Source organism: Ostrea edulis, chromosome 7, assembly GCF_947568905.1.
Source record: "Ostrea edulis chromosome 7, xbOstEdul1.1, whole genome shotgun sequence".
NCBI lineage: Eukaryota > Metazoa > Mollusca > Bivalvia > Ostreida > Ostreidae > Ostrea > Ostrea edulis.
In genome coordinates, this window is record NC_079170.1 from 25,042,468 (window position 1) to 25,054,766 (window position 12,299).

At 35.6% G+C, this 12,299-nt stretch overlaps 1 long non-coding RNA gene across 3 annotated transcripts; it reads left to right on the forward strand.

Annotated features, from left to right (window-relative positions):
* The first annotated feature begins 1,412 nt into the window (after positions 1-1,412).
* LOC125654142 (uncharacterized) lies at positions 1,413-5,801 on the forward strand. Of its 3 annotated transcripts, XR_007362209.2 has the most exons (7): positions 1,413-2,514; positions 2,757-2,897; positions 3,366-3,451; positions 3,702-3,805; positions 4,160-4,445; positions 4,917-5,050; positions 5,693-5,794. It is a non-coding gene; the product is annotated as an uncharacterized LOC125654142 (long non-coding RNA). The 3 variants fall into 3 exon arrangements; XR_008796777.1 differs by having other exon boundaries at positions 1,416-2,514; positions 4,917-5,800; XR_008796778.1 differs by having other exon boundaries at positions 2,093-2,514; positions 2,763-2,897; positions 4,917-5,801.
* The last annotated feature ends 6,498 nt before the right edge of the window (positions 5,802-12,299 follow it).

Below are 12,299 nucleotides of genomic sequence, written 5' to 3' on the forward strand. Positions count from 1 at the left end.
TATATTTATTTCTATTTCATAAAAGAAATGTGTGAGAATCGTACAGGAACAAGTTGTCAGTACAAGCCCGCCAAGCTGTTTCGGGGCCTCATGCTTGTGTAGTGCTTAGATAGTTGATTTAGATACATTGTTTTGATTCGACTTCTCTGTTTTAATTTATTTAAATAATTAAAAAAATGCAATGTTTTTACACGATGAACTGTTAAACATCATGTATGTATGTATGTTATCAGTGCAGAGCAAGTCTTTACGGGGCCTCCTGGATGTAAACATTCACGAGAGGCATTGTGGGAAGGCCAGAGAATGGCGAAATCAAATTGTGATGTGTACATTTTATCACCGCATGTAGACATGTATATTCATTGTACAGCTACGAGCACATGAACTGCCCTCGATTACGCACTTGGAGCATTAGTCAATACTAACGAAGGATATATTGTTGTCTGAATCGTTTACCATGTTTCGACTACGAGAAAATTCTGACGGTCATATTTGCAATGAATTGATAAACACATAAAGATACAGTGCAAATATATCTATAAACTGTCCCCAGTGATATTGTAACTAGTAAGGAAAAGTTAATGGTGACACTTTAATGTGTGATGGAATTGGACGTTGCTAAAAAGGTTAGAACGTTTTACTTATCTAAAATCCACACAGACAGATAGGGTGGTATTAAAATGTCAGTATTTTGCGTACACGCACACTGATTTTTATTTAATGTCGATACTGTGTTCATAAGCTTTCTAATGACATTCTCAAATTCCCCATGATTTAGCTTTTACATTATAATTACTTGTAATTTTACTATTTTTTTAAAAGTTTGTTTTTAGTGGGAGAGGTGTATTTGTTTGTTAAAATTCCCTCGTGAAATTTTCATTCATGGACTCCACCAATGCTATTAGGAGAGTGCAAATTTAGATTTATTCTCTGCTATCCTAGGTTCACTGAAAGGGGAGATCTTTTTTGCGTGACATGAGACCTTGTTTATATGCTCGGTCTTCATTCACTCAATGACAAAATTCATTCGCATTATAAGGAGTAGTCCGAAATATCTGACGTTTTCCAGGCTTTTTTCCGATTTTGATATTTAATGTGCAATTTATTTAAATAATTAACAAAATGCAATGTTTTTACACGATGAAATGTTAAACATCATGTATGTATGTTATCTCGGACTATGTAAGGAGTCCCTTATTTCATTACTTTTGAAAGATACTGTCTAACCACTTTACCACTTTTGAATGAAGATAAAAGAATTTGTTACAAATCCTTATTAGTCTTTCGTCTATAAATATTGTTTATGTTGAATGGTTACTAAGTCGCTTTGTCCCAAAACGGAAATGCCCCATGCACAAACTTTCCAAAAAAAATTTCAGGGGCAACCAAGTTCATGTAGTATTGCCCCCCCCCCCCTTCCCCAATTTTATTCATAAGTGCCCATAATACATATTCTGAGCACTCCAAATCTGTGATACCTCTGACTCTAACCCCGCACATGTCACAATATAAAAGCAGGGGTTAGAGTTAGAGGTATGTTGGATTAGAGCACCCCAAAACTTAAAACAAGCATATTCTGGAATGAATACATGAGTTGCAAACATTTGTTTACAAAATTATATCATATGGATAAATATGTTTGTCAAGAGAAAATTTTTTAACCTTGGTATAGTGTTGAGTCATAAAGTTTAATGTTTAAAAAAAGGTGACCATAATTACCAAAAAAAAAAGTTTTCTAAGCCATTATTACCTTTCTCAAATGTCATAAATGTTGAAATATTTTATCTTTAATGATTTATAAGCTAGCCTCTAGAGTTAAATTATTCTCTCAGTCATAAATGCACACTTCATGCTGCCAAAGTTTACAATTAATATACACTTAAAGGTCTTACGCAAGGAAATAGCCAATCAAAATGATTTATTCAATTGTAGTTCTATATGTAATGGTTTGGGCCGTGGATATCGGCCTGGGTAGCTCAGTCAGTAGAACACCTGACTAGTGATGCAGGGGTCCCGGGTTCGATTCCCGGTCCTGCCATACATTTTCTCATTTCCTGTTACAGATTTGGTGCCGTTGATCACCCCTGGACTTGGAGGTGAAAGTCCTCCCAGGGGCAAATAAGAACTTGGGTTGCGTCTTCGAGGGCGAAGACAATTTAAGGAGGGAGGAATGTAATGGTTCTGGCCGTGGATATCGGCCTGGGTAGCTCAGTCGGTAAAGCACCTGACTAGTGATGCAGGGGTTCCGGGTTCGATTCCCGGTCCAGCCATACATTTTCTCCTTTCCTGTTACATATATATATATATAGACAATTTCTTTTCCTTTTTTTCTTTTTTGGCATCTTATTTTAGGCCTACAGTATTAATTTTGGGCTCATTTACTAGGAATATTATAACTTTATTGGAATTGTCCCACTGAATTAAAGGGAACTCTTTTTTCAGGTGCGCATGATGCAACTTCCTGGATGGTGTGTAGTCTGTTTGTCAACATGTGAAACCCACGTGTATTTTGAGGTAGGTGTGTTTACTGTCAATTTTCTCTCTTAAATGCCGCATAAGGCGTCTTTTTTCTGATCTCAAATTTTTGCCCAAGAATTAATCTTTATTTTCTCTTTCATTAATTATCCGATGACAGTCTATTTAATTAATTAATTTAATTAAAGCTATATAGTAACATATAGTGAAATTATTTCCTTGTGTGAGACCTTAAGAGTAACAGGTAACGTTCATTTTGACTGCAATTTCTCTGATTTCAGGAATAGCCTCCCCTGTTAAAGATCAATAATGGTGGATAAACAATGCAGGATGCTGTCATGTCATCAACAGAGAGTTTTGACACCCGTGTACCCGTATTTCTACCAATCACCTCTGTAACCTTTGTTGTGTTCATCAGACAGGTAAGAAATACATGATAATTATTTTAAATAACTTTATTAAAATGAATAATAAAAAATAGAACAAATTTACTTGTACAGACTTCCTCGTATAAGAAAATGTCACATTTTACAATACGATTATACATCATTTATACATATCCTCATAGACGCAGTTGAATAGAAACAGTGCATGCTAAAACATAACATTTATTACATGCAACACAATTTACAGAATATGTATTAAATACAAATTTCATACATTTAAATTACATACACAAATGATACACATCATCAATGCCCCCGCTCTTTTTTTCACACTTACAACTTCCTTTTTAATTTTGGATCTGTTAGTGATTTACTGTAAGTGTCTTTTGATTTCTTATCTTAGAGCTGATATCTCTTAGATCTGTAGTATTATCGTTGATATTTATATTTTAAAAGTTTTTGTTTCATTTTAAAGTAATTTTGCCTATTTTGTTGTTGTTTTAGATGATGGACCACTCTACTTCCTTTTACAACAGGTGCCCCTACAGATTCACAAAGTTCCAATGTTGATTTTCCATGACCCCCATTCAGTGAGTGCACAACTTTATGTATTCTACTTTCAAAATTTCTACTACTTGTAATACATTTTGGATTTGATTTTTAATATGCCCTAATCACAGATTCAGATTTTTGTGTAGAAGTATGATATTTAAATTTATCAAGATTATTTGGTCCTAAAGTCAAATTTATCCAGTCTTTTAACAAACATTTGTCTTCTTCTGTCATGTTTAATTCAAAGTCACTAGGCAACACTGAAGATTTTCACTTCTTGCTTTTAAGTCCGCGACAGGAAAAGGAATGAAGTTGACAGGATTTCCCGCACTGTCCTTGGTAGCAGCTTATGATAGAACGGACAGCAGTAGACCTAGCCCGCTTCATCAAAGGTAAGTGTCCGGAGTAGTGTTTGTAGCAATTCTCGTACTCTGTCCTACTTCGAAGCTTCAGATCTAAGGCAAATCTCTGCATGTATTCTTTTATGGCTTTGGATCTTCCGGGAAACATGTGACTGCTGAACAGCGCCTTAGCTGTCTGTTTTCTTTGAGAGTCAAAGAAATGACGCAAGTCTTTAAGGTTTTCGATGACATGTTCTTGTTTTTCAGATGCTCCGGATGCAGCGGCACTATTCCCATCACTGGTATAATGGGAAATGTCTAGTGGACGGTCATCACCCTGCCTGTCTTATTTTCTTCATGCTGGTTTTATTCACATCTGTGATAATTTTTCCCACTTTGTTGCAGGTCTGCTGCATGTTGGTAGCTGATGCTGGTTCAATATTTGCGCCAAGAAGCATACCACGCATACCCTCTGTAGTAAGGCTGGTACCCATGTGACCGACAGCCATAGCCACATTTAGCTGTGCAGCTCTGCGTCCCCTTCTGGATCTCCCCACCTCTTCATACAGCTTTTCACAGCGACTTGTATAGTGGCACTTCTTACATCGGATGGAAAGGATCCATGCCAGGCCTCGTTTTTCCTCCCCATGCTGGTTCCAGTCCAGTGAACCATTACAGTCTGGAAACTTCTGTGAGTGTTCTTTAAATGCATTATTCCACAATTTAGCAGTCTTCTCTTGGTGAAGTACTTTGTATGGTTTTGAGTTTGGGTCATCTTACACAGCGTCCATGTTGGAGTCTACAGGCTGGACTTCACTGGGTCTGGGTCGCAAAATCTTCATTTCACTGCTTCGGCTCTCAGCATCGGTAACTGCAAACATTCCATTCTTCTGTGGCCATACAACATCCTGAAACTCTTCTTTACTTAGCCTTCTTATGGGTACTAGAGATTGGACTGGGCTGGTGGTCCCTGTACTATGCTGGCCCTTGTTGTGAGGAATACTTCCTTTTTTGAATTGATGTTGATGCAACCACTTTGGTCCCTTCTTTGGCATGATTATTATTTAACTGTACACTTGCAGACCTTTTCTAAGAATATGCTATTGTGTTGTGGTGTGCATGTTTATGTATTGTAAATTTTCATCTTGTTTATTTATTTTAGAGCTGCCTGGTCTTCTAAGAGAAACTCCATTCTTTGATGATTGATGGAAAAGCCTCATCACTCCCTACTGCTAAAGAACCACTTATCTTAATCACCAGCCATTTATCAGTGATCACTGTTATCAAAGCTCCATGGTACGTCATTGAAGTCTTTCTTGGCACCATTTTTTCCAGTCCCTGACTTTGTTTAGAATTAAGATTGACAATTTTTTGCTAATTACTTCCTTATAAATCAGTAAACTTCCTGTTTCTTAGTTAATTAGGGCTTGTTAATTAGAGTTGAAAAAACTTTTATGCAGATGGACACAAACTCCAACATCTCAGCTTGCATATCATTCCAAATTTTTTCCTAAATAATTCACTCATTAGATTTTTTTGTGTTTTGAAAATGATATACTGGAGAACAATTTGACCAGAAATTTAGCCTAAAATTCTGCAATCTGTTTGGAAGAGTTATCTCCTATTTTTCATCCCTTAGGGTCAAAAATAGATTTTGATGCACTAGTATATGAGAGATAAATAACTAATAGACATTTTTCTGCAAATTTCATTTAATTTCATTAACTTTTAGTCATCTTAAAGGTCTTACGCAAGGAAATAGCCAATCAAAATGAACTTAGTCAATTGTAGTTCTATATATAGAGAGAATTTCTGTTCTTTTTTTCTTTTTCCGGCATCCTATTTTAGGCCTACAGTATTAATTTTGGGCTCATTTACTAGGAATACTATAACTTTATTGGAATTGTCCCACTGAATTAAAGGGAATTCTTTTTTCAGGTGCGCATGATGTAACTTCCTGGATGTTTGTCAACATGTGAAACCCACGTGTATTTTGAGGTAGGTGTGTTTACTGTCAATTTTCTCTCTTGAATGCCGCATAAGACGTCTTTTTTCTGATCTCAAATTTTTGCCCAAGAATTAATTTTCATTTTCTCTTTCATTAATTATCTACTGAGAGTCTAGTTACTTAATTAATTTAATTAAAGCTATATAGTAACATATAGTGAAATTATTTCCTTAAACATGTTAAACAAACTTTCCCTTGACAGTCGTGTCGGAAAGCAAAATCCATTTTGAGAAATGATCAAATGGGGGGGGGGGGGGGGGGGGGGTCGGGCGGCAAATGATATTTTTGTGTGTGGGTGGTCATATTTTTTCATATTTTAATTGGTCCGTGGTTGGACTATTAAAAAAATATTTATTATGGGTAGTGGCTAGTTTCTATTGTTTTATTTTGTGCCACGTGGGTGTTGAGTTTTCAGAATATTTTTATTGTCGCTCTTGTCGTGTTGGTTACAAAACATCGGAGGGAAAATTGAAAACGTGCTTTCGAAATCGGAAATCGGAAGTAACATAGAACTATTCGAGTTGTCGTTCTTTGCAGCGCATAACTTTCCATTACGGCACTCTTCAAATTAGAGGCGCGTTTAGTAGGGTCCCTTTGGACGTGATGGCGGCGAACTCTGTTCTGTAGATTATTACAGTTTACAGTGCATCGATTTTGGGAATATTTTGAAACCAATAGGTATTCCGTTTTCTAATAAAAATAGGCAAACCTTAGTTAATTTATATGAGGGTACCGATGCGTTATATTTATCAGTTGGTGTGATGGTGATATAGAAGCCTCCGGGCGCGGGCTCCATTAGAAGACGAACGATTCGTGGAAAAACATATCCATACCCATTTCATGATAATAGCATCGTTTGGACTCCCAATCTTTCCAACATTCCCGCCATAGATGCCTTTGATTGTTGATGTGACATCGTTTCTTCAGAACTACTGTGATACAATGTCGCACAGGCATTACCGCGTCATTGACTAGAATGTTTGTCCCGAAAACCTCGCGAGATTTGTACCGTTTTCATTTTTAAAAATATTTTTGTGGTGGGACTGGTTAGTTTTTTTTTTATTAGATGGGTCATTGTAAAATGAGTTAATTAATTTGATGAGTCATGGGGTAATTTTTTTTTTTTTTTTATGGGTGCTTGGTGTATACAAAAGGTGCCTCCAGACCCCTCCCCCCCATGTATTTATTTCTGGAATAGCCCTTAACAAAATTGTTGTCAGGATTCATAATTAGTCAGTTCTTTAAACATGTTAAAAGTAAATATTATACTGTGCTAGTTACATGTATGTGCATTCATTTTTTGAAATGATGAACAAATTCTACATATACCCCAAAGCATTACTTGAATTTCAGTACTGTTTTTAACAGCTTGTACTAAATATCTAAGTGAAATACATGTACTTTTATATTAAAAAAAAATAGTGAATGGCTCTGAACACATGGTTTATAATTTATTTATCTATTAAAATCAAGAATTTTCATATTTGTTTTAGGTGCGACAGTATGTCTCCAGGTTAAGTGATTGTGTAGATTGATTCCCAGCATAACGATGATTTGCCAAAAGAGCATATGAATAGAAAATTGGTGATGCTTAAAAATATCAGCAGAATACAGAAATTAAGAGACACAGATGGACAAAAACCCTCTATCTAATATATTTTACATATTAGGCCTATACAACTAGAACATGTAACAAGTGAAATTTAAATGTATGCATATATTTACTGTAAATGTATTATATTCAGCGTGTACGATATTTGGCGGAAATTGATTTTTGAACAAGTTAGCGTGAATTTGATTTATCGAATTCCTTTTAGTTTTTTTATTTATGTGTAGAGTGTAAGACATTTAGCGTTGTATTTGAATGAGCGGAAGTTGCTTTCCGCCAAAGGCGCTAAAAAGAATACACAACCAAATGTAATACGTTTACTGTATTAGAGCTGTTTTAAAGGGACTGATTCACGATTTCCCCTCAAATTTTGTTTTTCACTTTAAATGATCAAAATCTATAGTATAATATGTTTAGAAGGTTTCACAAAAAAATTAAGGTTATTCATCAAGACAGAAGCTCATTATAGAGAGTTTATTATTTATTTTGAAAACAAAGATTGAGGTGTGTTATTGTTTACGAAGTTTTCAAAATAAAGGGACATTGATCCAAGTTTATTAGATATATCACATTTCAAGTATACTTTAAGTAAAACGTATCATCTAAAAGTTAAAATTTGTGATTGTACAAAATGAAGATGCTTTAAATTACAAAAACTAACGTTTCACTGGTTTGTTTGTTTACAAAAAAAAGACTCGAGTCTTTGTTTACATAACACTGAATCAAAACTAAGATACTGCTCTTATCCTTGCATTTATACGGTCCAAATTTTGGTTGTCAACATTAAATGAGTTATATTTTTAATTTTTAACATAAAAAATGATAGACATTTCTTTCAAAAAACGTGAACCAGTCCCTTTAATGTATACAATTGTGTATACATGGTTGCTTGTTTGTTGACTCAGTGTATAGAACATGTACTACTATAATGTACATTTTTCATGTGTTATTTCAATGTGATGTTGAATCACATTTAAAATACAGCAAAGCTTTTACAGCTGAATCCTGTTTTTTTTTTTTTTTTTATTATGTACAGTTTTGATTTCCAACAGATCAAAAAATAAACATAGAGAATTCTTCATTTCCTGTTATATTTATCTGAAATTTTTAAAGCTCACAGAAAGATTATTACATTGTGATTTTTAGCTCACCTGAACCGAAGGTTCAAGTGAGCTATTCTGATCACATTTTATCCGGCGTCCGTCTGTCTGTCTGTCCGTCTGTTTGTAAACTTTTCACATTTTCGACTTCTTCTCCAGAACCACTGGGCCAATTTCAACCTAACTTGGCCAAAAGCATCCTTGGGTGAAGGGCTTTCAAGTTTGTTCAAATGAAGGGCCATGTCCCTTTCAAAGGGGAGATAATCACAAAAATGCAAAAATAGGGTGGGGTCATTTAAAAATCTTCTCAAGAACCACTGGGCCAGAAGAGCTGAAATTTACCTGAAAGCTTCCTGACATATTGTAGATTCAAGTTTGTTCAAATCATGGCCCCCGGTGGTAGGATGGGGCCACAAGGGGGGATCAAAGTTTTACATACAAATATATAGGGAAAAACTTTAAAAATCTTCTTCTCAAGAACCACTAAGCCAGAAAAGCTGATATTTACATGAAAGCTTCCTGACATAATGCAGATTCAAGTTTGTTCAAATCATGGGCCCCTGGGGCTGGATGGGGCCACAATAGGGGATCAAAGTTTTACATACAAATATATAGGAAAAATCTTTAAAAATCTTCTTCTCAAGAACCACTGAGCCAGAAAAGCTGATTTTTACATGAAAACTTTCTGACATAGTGCAGATTCAAGTTTGTTCAAATCATGGCCCCCGGGGATAAGATGGGCCCCAAGGGGGGATCAAAGTTTTACACACAAATATATAGGGAAAAACTTTAAAAATCTTCTTCTCAAGAACCACTAAGCCAGAAAAGCTGAGATTTACATGAAAGCTTCCTGACATAATGCAGATTCAAGTTGGTTCAAATCATGGCCCCCGGGGGTTGGATGGGGCCACAATAGGGGATCAAAGTTTTACATACAAATATATAGGAAAAATCTTTAAAATCTTCTTCTCAAGAAACACTGAGTCAGAAAAGCTGATTTTTACATGAAAACTTTCTGACATAGTGCAGATTCAAGTTTGTTCAAATCATGGCCCCCGGGGATAGGATGGGGCCCCAAGGGGGGATCAAAGTTTTGCACACAAATATATAGGGAAAAACTTTTAAAATCTTCTCAAGAACCACTAAGCCAGAAAAGCTGAGATTTACATGAAAACTTCCTGACATAATGCAGATTCAAGTTTGTTCAAATCATGGCCCCCAGGGGTTGGATGGGGCCACAATAGGGGATCAAAGTTTCACATACAAATATATAGGAAAAATCTTTTTCTCAATAACCACTGAGTCAGAAAAGCTGATATTTACAAGAAGACTTTCTGACATAGTGAAGATTCAAGTTTGTTCAAATCATGGCCCCCGGGGGGTAGGATGGGGCCACAAGTGGGGGGGGGGGTCAAAGTTTTACATACAAATATAGGAAAAAGCTTTAAAAATCTTCTTCTCAAGAACCATTGGGCCAAAGAAGTTGACATTTACATGAAAGCTTTCTGACATAGTGTAGATTCAAGTTTGCAAAGGGTAGTTTGGGCCATAATAGGGACTAAGGTTTTACATGCAAATATATATGGAAAGTCTTCAGATATGGGCCAAAGTGACTCAGGTGAGCGATGTGACCCATGGGCCTCTTGTTTTGTATTGAAGCAAATTATTTTAGAGATGCAGAGTTCCAACAAAAAGTTCTCATAACATATTGGTTAAAGGAAAAACAAGGTTGAAAGTCCAAACGAAAATGTTTGACCTCCATAAACTAATGATTAATTATAAATTTTGACAATTTCTAAGCTTATCCTTCAATCACACAGCTATTGTCCCAATAGCTCAGTCGGTTAGAGCGCTCCCACTGTGCTCAAAAGGTAAATGTTCAAATCCCGGCCTCAACTTGCCCAAGTTGATAAAAAATTATAGAAACCGTTCCATCGCCAAGAGCTGGATACTTTGAAGTGAATCAACCATTCAGATAAAGCCTGAAAATCCAAGGCCCACTGTTATGGCCAATGTTGGCCATCATTCACAGTTAAATGCCCCTAATTACCAAGTAAAGGTCTAAATTTGAAGCCAATCACCAGTATATGGTGATGTCTCCACATGATTAAAAAATTCTCAAAGGAGACAAAAACAACATAAAATCAATCACACAGCTATGAAGGAAGACCCACTCGTTGCTTTGCAACGAGCTTTGCTCTAGTTATTATTAAGGTCTTCCGTTTCCAACGGAAGACCTTCTAGTGATTCTACTGTTTATTATTATTATTAAGGTCTTCCGTTACCAACGGAAGACCTTCTAGTGATTCTACTGTTTATTATTATTTTTTCCCCTTTCGTCTTCGAGACCGTTGGATGGATTTTCCTGAAACTTTCACAGATTATAGAGAACGATGGTACCTCGAGGCATTTTTTTCATTTTTTCAAAATTCACTTCCGGTCGTGAGATACGTCCGATTTTCCGGTTTTTGAAAGAAACTTTGTCCGGGGGTAAACTTGAAAACCACTAAAGATAATCAAATGAAACTTTCAGGGATGATAGATCTTTTGTGTCTATGGGGCATGAACGTATTATTTTTTGTCGCCGTCACTTCCAGTCGTCACCGGAAGTGATTAAATGAATCACGAATTTTAAACTTTTTTTTTCAAATTGAAACCTATATCGGTTTACTAGGTCTTGTTCTAATTCTCAAAAAATGTTGACCCCACCGGAAGTTGAATCTCCAACTTCCGGTTATATAGAAGAAAGACCAATCATTCTCTCATTTTTCAGTGCCATAAATCTTGGTTATGAAACAAGTTAATGAGTTGAGTTTTACATATGTTATAGACACTATAAATGTCTAGAGTAACGTCCAATATTTTTGTAAAATTCACTTCCGGTCGGTAGATATGGTATGGACAATTTCAGACTTCATTTCCCTGATATCTCCGGAACGAGGATAGATATACACTTGAAACATGAAGGGGTTATAAATTAGCGATAGTCCATCTTAAACATATTTTGTATATGAGTGTACGTCACTTCCGGTTTCAACAGGAAGTGGTTCAAAAATTTACTATATTCAAATTTTTTTCAACACGATTTCTGAAAGATGTCTAAATGGATTTTCTTGCCAATTATGGAGATGATAGAGAATAGTAGTACCCTTAGACACGATCTTTCATTTTTACAAAATCTACTTCCGTTCGTAAGATATTTCGGATTTCCATTTTTCAAAAAATCATCTTGTCCGGAGGTAATCTCAAAAACGACTTAAGAGGAACAAATGAAACATTTAGGTATTATAAATCTCTCGATTGTATAGTGCATGCATATTAATATGTTTTTCGTTATCACTTCCGGTCGTAACCGGAAGTGATTGAAAGAATCACTAATTTCAAACTTTTTCTTTTAAATTGAAACCTACACTAGTTTATTAAGTCTCTTTCAGAGTATTCAAAGAATGTTGACCCCGTCGGTAGTCAAAATGGCTACTTCCGGTTTCTCGATAAAATACTCTTATTCCTTTCGTCTTTGTGACCCCGTAAATCTCATTTATATTTCAAGTGTTTGATATGATTTTCAAATATCTTAAGAACAGTATCAACATCTAGAGTTAAGACAGTTTTATTTTTCAAAATTCACTTCCGGTCGGTAGTAAGCCACTACTTTTTCTTTTTCTACTCTGCTTTTTTTTTTTTCTTGAGAACTCTTTCAAATAGAGACGTGAATTTTTCAGGGAATATAAACAATAGAGAGTCGTTGTGGTTTATGGGAAAACACATCTGAATATTACTTCCGGCTGTCACCGGAAGTTACGAGAAATGGGTGAAAACTTCATTAAC